The following is a 10,241-nucleotide window of genomic DNA, read 5'->3' on the forward strand; positions in this document are numbered from 1 at the left end:
CTACCTTGAGAGCTGCTGACTGGGCTAATAGCCAGAAGGACCTGGGAGCTCTGGAGTTAGGGTCCTGACCTTCAAAGCCCTACTGAGAGCTCACCTCCTCCAGGAGGCCTTCCCAGACTGAGCCTCCTTTATCCTCTTCTCCTCCCCATCGCCCCCCTCACCCTACCTCCTTCCCCTCCCTACAGCACTTGTATATATTTGTGCAGATTACTCTATTTTACTTGTACATATTTACTACTCTATTTTATTAATGACGCACATATAGCTATAATTCTATTTATTCTGATGGTTTTGACACCTGTCTACACATTTTATTTTGTTGTCTGTCTCCCCCTTCTAGACTGTGAGCCCGTTGTTGGGTAGGGACCGCCTCTATATGTTGCCAACTTGTACTCCCCAAGCACTTAGTACAGTGCTCTGCACACAATAAGCGCTCAATACGACTGAATGAATGAATCTCTGCAGGCATAAAGGGAGCAGCCTATAATAATAATAATAATGACATTTATTAAGCACTTACTATGTGCAAAGCACTGTTCTAAGCACTGTGGGGGATACAAGGTGATGAGGTTGTCCCACGTGGGGCTCACAGTCTTAATCCCCATTTTACAGATGAGGTAACTGAGGCACAGAGAAGTTAAATGACTTGCCCAAAGTCACACAGCTGACAAGTGGGGGAGCCGGGATTTGAACCCACAGCCTCTGACTCCAAAGCCCATGCTCTTTCCATTGAGCCATGCTGCTGCCTACAGCATCCATATGAGCTATTCCAAGAGCTGGAAGAGGTGGCGGCGGGCGGATGGCTGTGTCCAGGAAGAGTGCCCTCAGAATGGGGTTAGAGTCAAGGTGGGAAGAGAGATGTCCTCTACAGGACAACAAACAAAATGAGGATTGGATCTAAGGAACAAAGGAAGATATTGCCTATGAGACAAACTGAAGGCAGAAAGCAGGAAGGAGTGTTGCCTAGTGGATAAAGCACGGGCCTGGAAGTGCTGTGTTCTGATTTCGACTCTGACACTTGTTTGCTGTGTGATCTTAGACAAGTCACTTAACTTCTCTGTGCCTGTTTTCTCATCTGCAAAATGGTGATTCAAAACCCGTTCTCCCTCCTAATTAGACTGTGAGCCCCATGTTGGTCTGATTAAATTGTATCTACACAACACATAGTAAGTGCTTAACAAATGCAATTGAAAAAACAAGAGGCTGGACAAGTAATGTAAATAACTTCCCTAAAGTAGTACAATCACACTCAGTATGAGACCCATGGCTAGATTTAGTAGCGGGAAATGGAGAAAGCCTTTGTAGAAACACTGAGGTGAGGCTGGAGCTCTGGTCTCTTCCATGACAGTGGAACCTAATCATTCAATTCAATCATTCAATTGTATTTATTGAGCACTTACTGTGTGCAGAGCACTGTACTAAGTGCTTGGAAGTACAAGTCGGCAACATATAGAGACAGTCCCTACCCAACAACAGGCTCACAGTCTAGAGGGGGAGACAGACAATAAAACATGTAGACAGGTGTCAAAACCATCAGTATAAATAGAATTATAGCTCTCCAGTGCTCAATCCTCATCCTGAACCTGAAAGCTGTTCTCTTCCTACCTGAGCTGGCTGTGCTGTCATTAAAAGCAGCTGACAGCAAAATTCAAGCTCAAAACTCCCATTCTTGTCCACCTCACCGCAATAGTATTTCTTGAATGGTTGGTCTGTTCAGAGCACTGAACTAAGCATTTGAGAAAATACAGTAGAATTAGCAGAGAACATGTCTGCCCTCAAGAAGTTTAAAATCTAGCAGATTGTACATTAGCCCCTCAGAGAAGAGAGAAGAAAGCCTACACAGGAAGGAGGGGAGAGGGGGGTCAGGCAGGGAACAGACCAAAAGCAAGGTGATAGGAGAGCTAGGCTGCTGCCATTTACATTTGTTTTCCTTTTTCCTCATCCTGCTTTCCTTTTTCCCCCCCTTCTATATGTGTTTTTATTAAATTCTAACTGTAGGCCACAACATACCAGAGGGAATCAACGGCTTCCAGTTTCCTAAGGTAATGGAGTTTTTCTCCTCTAGTCCCCCACCCCCAGACATGCTTAGAAACAGTGATAAAATAGGCTGTCAAAAAAAGTCATTTTCAAATGAATTCATGTACTCTCTGAGTCACCTTCAGAAGCTAGGGTATCATCTGATCCTTTGTCCTTCTTAACCATTCCTAACATCCTTGAAGAATTTGTTTCAAGGTCTAAGTTGCCATATCTGAGTAGAAGAGAATGCATTGTACAAACTCCCAAAAGTTGTCCTCTAGGGCCTTTCTAAACACCAAAGTTATTATTATATAGTGTTCTTAAATGTGTAACAACATGGTGATAGTAATAATATGCCTTTTCCTTGAAGGCGTTTTTAAGTTCCAGCCCAGATCTTTTCTTAGCCTGCATGATTTACACTACCATGTACAAAAGAGAAAAATCTGATTATCTAACAACAAATTAAACAATGACTCTCTGCTTCACTGTGCAGCTGTGGAGATCAGAGATGCTGCTTCTGATAACTGCTTCATTGGCACTTCTATTTAGATTCCCATTTGGCCTCTTGGAGGTTTACTACAACAAATTCAGGGCATATTATCTAGTCTGTCCACTTATCCGAATTCAGATATCACTGGGAGGCCAATGAAGAGATTTGGTGCGGTATTCTGATCATAACGTGTTGATTTCCAGCACTTAAGAACAGTGCTTGGCACACAGTAAGCGTTTAAATACCATTATTATTCCTCGCCCTAAATTCTTAAAGTTTCTCTGCCTTTGCAAATAGATTACAGTCTACTTTGGCACATTCTCACCACAAGGCAGTACTAAGATACTCCTCCTACCTGTGCTGCTTCCATCTCTTGGCCAACCCAAGCAGATGAACAAAGCCATTTTTAATGGCTTCAGGATGGATCTTTTCCAAATGTTTGAATAGGTGCTCCACTCTAAATAGAAACCATGACTACAACCTAGTCTCTGTTCAGGGTAACATAGTTTTTCCCTTAAGATTTCACTAATGGAATATGGTCCACTTAGGAACTCATTTTCCCCACTATGTGACTAAGATGAAAGGGCTCTATATGGGGTTGGAATTCCCATATAGAGAAAGAAAAAGACAATGGATTCTCAATTTTAAGTTAAAAGAAAAAACCTCAGTTTCTCTGTATTCTAACCCCCTCTCTATCATTTTCTCAGCTCAAGAAAATGAAAATGGATTTGGGTGTGTAAAATGAACAGTTAAATGAACAGTTTAACTAAGGAACATTCAGGAGCTTAGCCAAAGTACACCATACCAAGCAGCTGCCAACCCCTGATCCCTACTGAACAAATATTTCACATTTACCCCTCCAAATACTGGAAAAATGATCAGAAAAAATCCATCCCAATTTGTTCCAAAATGACTCCACCAACTTCATTATGTCTGGGAGTGCCTCACTTCCAACAACTCCCACAGGTTTCCAGAAATCATACTTGTGTCATGCAGTTCCCTGAAGGGATTCTTCCTTTCCTTTTTCTTTCCAACACCTCCGGGAGACTTTGAGGACACAAGAGTAAGGTTTTAGGATTAGACAGCTACCTAATATTAAATCTACCCTAGCCAAGAGGCCCTTCATGCCATGACATGCCACGACAGGAAGGTTCTAGAGGGTGATGCCAACCATATCTCGCTTCATGTCCTACCACTCGCTCTGCGGCCCACTCCAACCTGGGCCTGGAATGCCTGTTGGAACATTGTGCTTCCCTGGGAAGCTGAAGAAGAAACAGGAGTCTTCAGGAGTGGTGCAGGGTAGAAACCCTGGCCTACAAGGGAGCAGTCTATGGAGCAGGGCTGGATTTTCCCTGGCTCTAACTCAATACTGCCGTGAAATCCAGAGACCACTCCAGCCTCAACTAAGACTTCTGCCAGGCAAACGCTCTCCCTTGGTGCTGTGGGAAGCCCTGTGCTGTCATGGTCTCCTTCAGCCATCGCAGGGCTTCACCTAATACTGAGACTCGGTATTCCACCCCGCCAACCCTGTCCACAAGAAAATTTGACTAGAAACTAATGCAGCCATTGCCCAAAACAGCCAAACCTTCACTCAAACCGGAAAGCTCTACCTTTGTGGAAAGCCAGAGAAGCACCGTGGCTCAGTGGAAAGAGCCTGGGTTTGGGAGTCAGAGGTCATGGGTTCAAACGCTGGCTCCGCCACTTGTCAGCTGTGTGACTCTGGGCAAGTCACTTAACTTCTCTGTGCCTCAGTTACCTCATCTGTAAAATGGGGATTAAGATTGTGAGCCCCCCGTAGGACAACCTGATCACCTTGTAGCCTCCCCAGCACTTAGAACAGTGCTTTGCACATAGTAAGCACTTAATAAATGCCATTAAAAAAAGTAGAATCCATCTGAGATAACTTTATAATAATAATAGTAATATCATCCTGATTTTTCAGATCACCTTTATTTCCAAAGATCTTAGACATTACTGATCTCAGTTTTGTCCTCACAACAGCCTTGTGAGTCAGGTAAATAATGGTACTATTAGAAATCCATTTTACAAATGGGGAATCAGAGCTATTAGAGAGGTTAAGTGACTCCCCCTCTAGATTATACACTCCTTCTGAGTAGGGAACGTTTCTACCAACCCTGTTATATTCTACTCTCCCAAATGCTTAGTACAGTGCTCTGGACACAGTAAGTGCTCAATAAATATGATTGACTTGCTCTTTGCACATAGTAAGCGCTTAATAAATGCCAATAAAAAAAAGGCCAGTTAAACAGACCTGGAACTAGAACTTTCCAGATCCATGTTTCATCCACTGCTCCATGTCCCACCGCTCACTCTGCAGATCACTCCAGCCTGGGTCTGGAGCTCCTGGTGGAAAGTCAAACAGAGCGGCCAAGAGGTGGTAGGCTACAGAGGAAGAGGAGGGAGGGAGAGAAGGAATAAATCTAGCCATTGGAGGGGAGACTGAGCATCTCTGGATTACTCTCACAAACTATCCTTGGTGGAATTCGCCCAAAGCCCCCTGGCAGAATTTCTCCCAGGTCTCGCTTATTAGTCCTTCCCCATCCAAAGAAGGAAATGAGACAGCTATTGCAGGGATGGGGAAACAAGAGGTGCTGGGGAAAAAATGAGTCCATGGTAGATTAAGGAAGGAGGGCCAGGAGAGCTTTCCCAGGCCTTAGAGATTGGCAAGATATTCAATTCTCTCCCTGGCCCCTCTCTACTCCTTGCCATTGCTCTCCCAAACTACTGGAAACTTGCCCTTAGGCAGCTCTAATGCTGGTCGATCAGAAACTCCCGATTCATGTGCAGAAATCTCTGATAAACCCCAACAGCCCGCTGGATTAATGTGATAGACATAAGTGGTTTTGGTGCAGTAACAGGAAATAACAATGAAAAACTGACTGCAAACAGTGGCCTTTATCAAGGGCATAGCAAACATGTTAGCTGTTTCCTGACCTGATTTCAGGTTCATGCCCCAGAATGAATGTTGGAGAGTGGTCTGGGAGAGGGGAAGGCTCCAGGAGACCCCTCTCCCTCTAAAGTCCTTCTGCCCTGTCCTGACACCTAGTAGACACCCATTCTGCAGGGAGCGGAACAGCAGAATCGAGGGGTTGTGAACGTCAGGGAGGTATCTAGTACTTCTGTCACAGGCACACCAAATCTAATTCAGCAGGGCATCGTGCCACTGCTGCCCAGCTATTTCTTTTTCTTTACTCACCTGTTCCAGAGGTTCCAACTTCTCATTTTGGACCTGGAGGCTAACTTGGAGTGGCGCATTGAGGGAGCAGGTAGAGAAGATAAACAGTGAAAGAAGGAAAGAGGGAGAGGGGATGAAAGCTTGGGACAGAGAAGGAGAAGATATACTGAGAAGGAGAAAAAAGGGCAATAGGGGAAAGAGGGAGAGGAAAAGGGGAGAGACAGGAAAAGAGAAAGGGGAGAAAAAGCAGAAGGGGAGAAGAGGGAAAAGGAATGAAGAGGAAGGAAGAGGCCACTGGTCCTCCATTGCATCCCCTCCGCCATTTTTAATGACATTTTTTAAGCGCTTACAATATGCCAATCACTGTACTACGCACAGATAGACACAAGATAGGTTGGACACAGTCCAGGTCCCACATGGAGTTCACAGTCTTAATCCCCATTTTATGAATGCAGTAACTGAGGCACAGAGAAGTTAAATGACTTGCCCAAGGTCACACAGCAGACAAGTGGTGGAGATGGGCTTAGAATCCAGATCCTCTGACTCTCAGGCCTGTGCTCTTTCCACTAGGCCACACTGTTTCTCACAAGCCACCTCTGTCACCATCTCATCATCTTCCTCCTCTACCATGGCAGCTTCACTTCAGTGGGATTGACCTTGGATGTATCAGCAGCTCCTGGCAGGGAAACAGGACAGGGGCTGTGGATACCTTTCATTTATTTATTCATTCTTTCATTCATTCAATCATATTTATTGAGCACTTACTGTGTGTAAAGCACTGTACTAAGCACTTGGGAGAGTACGGTGCAAGAACAGACACGTTCCCTACCCACAAATCTAGAGGAGGATACGGATATTAATATAAATAAATACATGCATACATAAATAAACGATATACACATATGTGCTCTGGGGCTGTGAGGGAGGATGAATGAAGGGAGCAAGTCAGGATGACTAAGAAGTGACTGGGAGGAGAGGAGGGCTTGGTTAGGGAAGGCTTCTTGGAGGAGATGAGCCTTCAATAAGGTTTGGAAGTGGGGAAAGCAATTAATCTGTCTGATTTGGGGAGGGAGGCATTCCAGGACAGAGGCAGGATATGGGCAAGAGGTGGACTGCCAGATAGATGAGATTGAGGTACAGGGAGAAGGTCAGCATTAGTGAGAAGGGTAGCATTAGTTAGCATCATACCTGCAGGGATGATCTCTCCACAGGCGCCTCAGATCCCCACACCTCATCATCCCTGAAGGAGAATCCTGGACAGACTCGGGTGGGCAGACGTATGGTTCGACCTCACCTGGGTCCAAGCCCAAGGAAAAGAAAAGCTTCTGGCTAGGTCCAGGAGCCCATTCAGGATGATGAGAACAACCCACAGGCTCCAGAGTTGGGTGGAGACAACAGCTACGGGCAGAGGGCAACAAATGGAGCACCATGGTGGCTCATTGAGGCCGGGCAGGCTAGGATAGCTTCAGTTTCCTGTCAGCCCCCAAAGCCATGCCCTTAGCTTAACTCCCTCAGCGGCAACCACCCACCTCGGGCCCTCTCTTCTGCCTAGGTACCTTCTCTGCCATCCTGGGGCTTTGAGGGCTGTAAGAGGAAGAGAAACAAAAGGATGGGGTGGTTGTGACAGGACAGAAATTAAAAATGTATTTGTGCACAGAAGGTTTGAGATTACAGGGCATGAGGCCATTTCAGCCTGGGGCAGGAAGGTACAGGAAAGCCAAGAAGAAGAAAAGATGGGAGATCTAAAAAAAATCATAGAAGCAGCATAGCCTCGAAAAAAGAGCAAAGGCCTTCGATTCAGGAGACTTGCTTGTTGTGTGACTTTGGGCAAGTCACTTAACTTCTCTGTGCCTCAATTTCCTCATTTTAACAATGGAGATTAAAAACCTGTTCTCTCTCCCACATATGCTGAGAGCCCTGTGTGGGATAGGAACTATATTCAATCTTGTTATCCTGAATCTACCCTAGGGCTTGGCATATAGTGAATACATAGCCATTTGTAATTTATTTTATCATCTGTCTCCCACTCTAGTCTGTAAGCTTCTTGTGGGCAGGGATCATCTATACCTACTTTTTTGCACTGTACTTGCCCACACACTTAGCATAGTCTTTTTATTAAAGTACTCAATAAATAGCATTTATTGACTGACTGATTAGCACTTGACAATTACTATAATTTTTTTATAATCTTAGGAGGGCAGGACATTCTCTAAGTGACCCAGTTATATTGTACCTACAAGAAGTAGAGCAGGATGTAAATGCTGTAACATATACAGTGCTTTTTGAATAACAGAAATCAACTTCACTGTTGCGGCTGTCAGCTCCTGGATTCAGAGCAAGGAAGAAAGTACTCATTTGAGGTTATTTCAAAGTTCAAAACCCCAGGCAGGGTAAGGAGTGCGAGAAAAGGGAAGCGGGGAATCAAGAGAAACAAATAAAAAGGTGGGCGGTCTGGGTAATTGGTTGCAGCATCACGTTGAATTACACTTGGCATGCCTGCGTCAGGATGTAAAGGATGTCTAGCTGTTGGTGTCAAATTCGGATGATGCAGCCTGGCTTTGGCTGCATCTCTGTACTTCAATTTCCTCATTTTCCAAAGTTGGATGATGCAGTTAAAAAGCTAGACCACCACAGGAACCAAGACGGCCTGTGAGGACGTCCCATGGATGGGCCCAACAGGCATCCTTGTGGGACTCCGGGAATCTAATACTTAACCCCACCCACCCTTTAGTGTCTTTCCTTGAGCAAAGGCAATAGGAGATACCATTACTGGCCCCCAAGTGGGAGGAAAGTGATGGAAGTCAAGGCTAGAGGAATGCAGAAAGTTCCAGTCTCTTCCTAGATATCCAAACCTATTACCATTGCAACTCCACCTAAACCTAGACACCCTACATTCCCCACACAGGGATCATGCCTTTTTAATAATGATTATATTAATAATGATGACAATGTGGTATTTATTAAGTGCTTGCTATCTGCCAAACTGTTCTAAGGACTGGTGCAGATAGATACAATAAAATCAGATCGGGCACAGTCTCTGTCCCACCCAGGGCTCACAGTCTAAGGGAGAAGGACAACAGGTATTTAATACTCATTTTACAGTTGAGAAAACTGGCTCAGAGAAGTTGATAGAGCATAGGCTTGGGAGTCAGGAGGGCCTGTGTTCTAATCCCACCTCCACCACTTGTCTGCTGTGTGATTTTGGGCAAGTCACTTCATTTATCTGTGTCTCAGCACATGTGTAAAACGGGGATTAGGACTGTGAGCCCACTGTAGGCCAGGTACTATGTCTAACCCAATTACTTTGTTCCTACTTCAGTGTTTAGTACAGTGCCTGGCACATAGTAAATGCATAACAAATATTATTATTAGGCAGAGCCAGGATTAGAATCCAGGTCCCCTGACTCTCAGGCCTGTGTTCTATCACTTAACTTCTCAGCTCTTAACTTCCCAGCTCTCTCCACTACACCAAATTTATCTGTTCCCTCTACTAGCCCAAATATGTATGAAAGTACTTTGTATACTATAGGCTTTCAATAATTGATTGATTGATATCAGCAGTGTTCAGAAGATAATAATGGCGTTTGTTAAGCGCTTACTATGTGCAAAGCACTGTTCTAAGCACTGGAGGGGATACAAGGTGATCAGGTTGTCCCACGTGGGGCTCACAGTCTTAATCCCCATTTTACAGATGAGGTAACTGAGGCTCAGAAAAGTTAAGTGACTTGCCAAAGCCACACAGCAGACATGTGGCAGAGCCGGGATTAGAACCCATGACCTCTGACACCCAAGCCCGTGCTCTTTCCACTGAGCCACACTGCTTTCCATGACAGAATGCATGCTGTACAATAAAGACCATTCTGAGTTGTTAAAAAAAAAACAAAACACATAGTCCTGATGGGAGGCAGTTCACGTCCAGAAATTTTGCCTTTCCGGCCTTAGGTAGAGTAAAAATGTCTATGCTGGCCCACCTGGGTGTTTCCCTAAGTTAATTACAGATGAAATCCTTTAAGAGTAGGGAGTTCAGTTTTAATTTTGGACTGTCCCCTTGCGGATATATCCTCCTTCTGTTCTTTCTCCATCCCTAAAGCAATTCTCTGTAACTTTCAAAGTGTCCCAGTTATGTTGTACCTACAAAAAGTGCAGCAGGATATAAATGCTCTAATGTATACAGTGCTTTTCAAACATTGCAAAACAGCTCCACTGTTGTTGCTAAGTCAGTACCTGGATTCAGAGCCAGGAAGAAAGTACTCATTTGAGGTTATTAAAAAGCTCAGTATCTCAGGCAGGGGGAAGAAAGGGATTTAGGAAACACTAGAAAAAAGCACTTACAGTCCCACTAGACTGCAAGATTCTTGAGGGCAAGGATTGTGTCAACTGTACTGTATCCTCCCATGTGGCTACTACAGTGCTCTGCATACAGTAAGTACTCAATAAATACTGCTGACTGGTTGATTGTATGATGAGGGTGGAATTCTGTCTTCCAATAGTAAGGAGGAAAAGGGGTTAGAAAGGGGAGGCCTGGTATTCTGTCTTCCA

This window comes from Tachyglossus aculeatus, chromosome 2 (genome assembly GCF_015852505.1).
Source record: "Tachyglossus aculeatus isolate mTacAcu1 chromosome 2, mTacAcu1.pri, whole genome shotgun sequence".
NCBI lineage: Eukaryota > Metazoa > Chordata > Mammalia > Monotremata > Tachyglossidae > Tachyglossus > Tachyglossus aculeatus.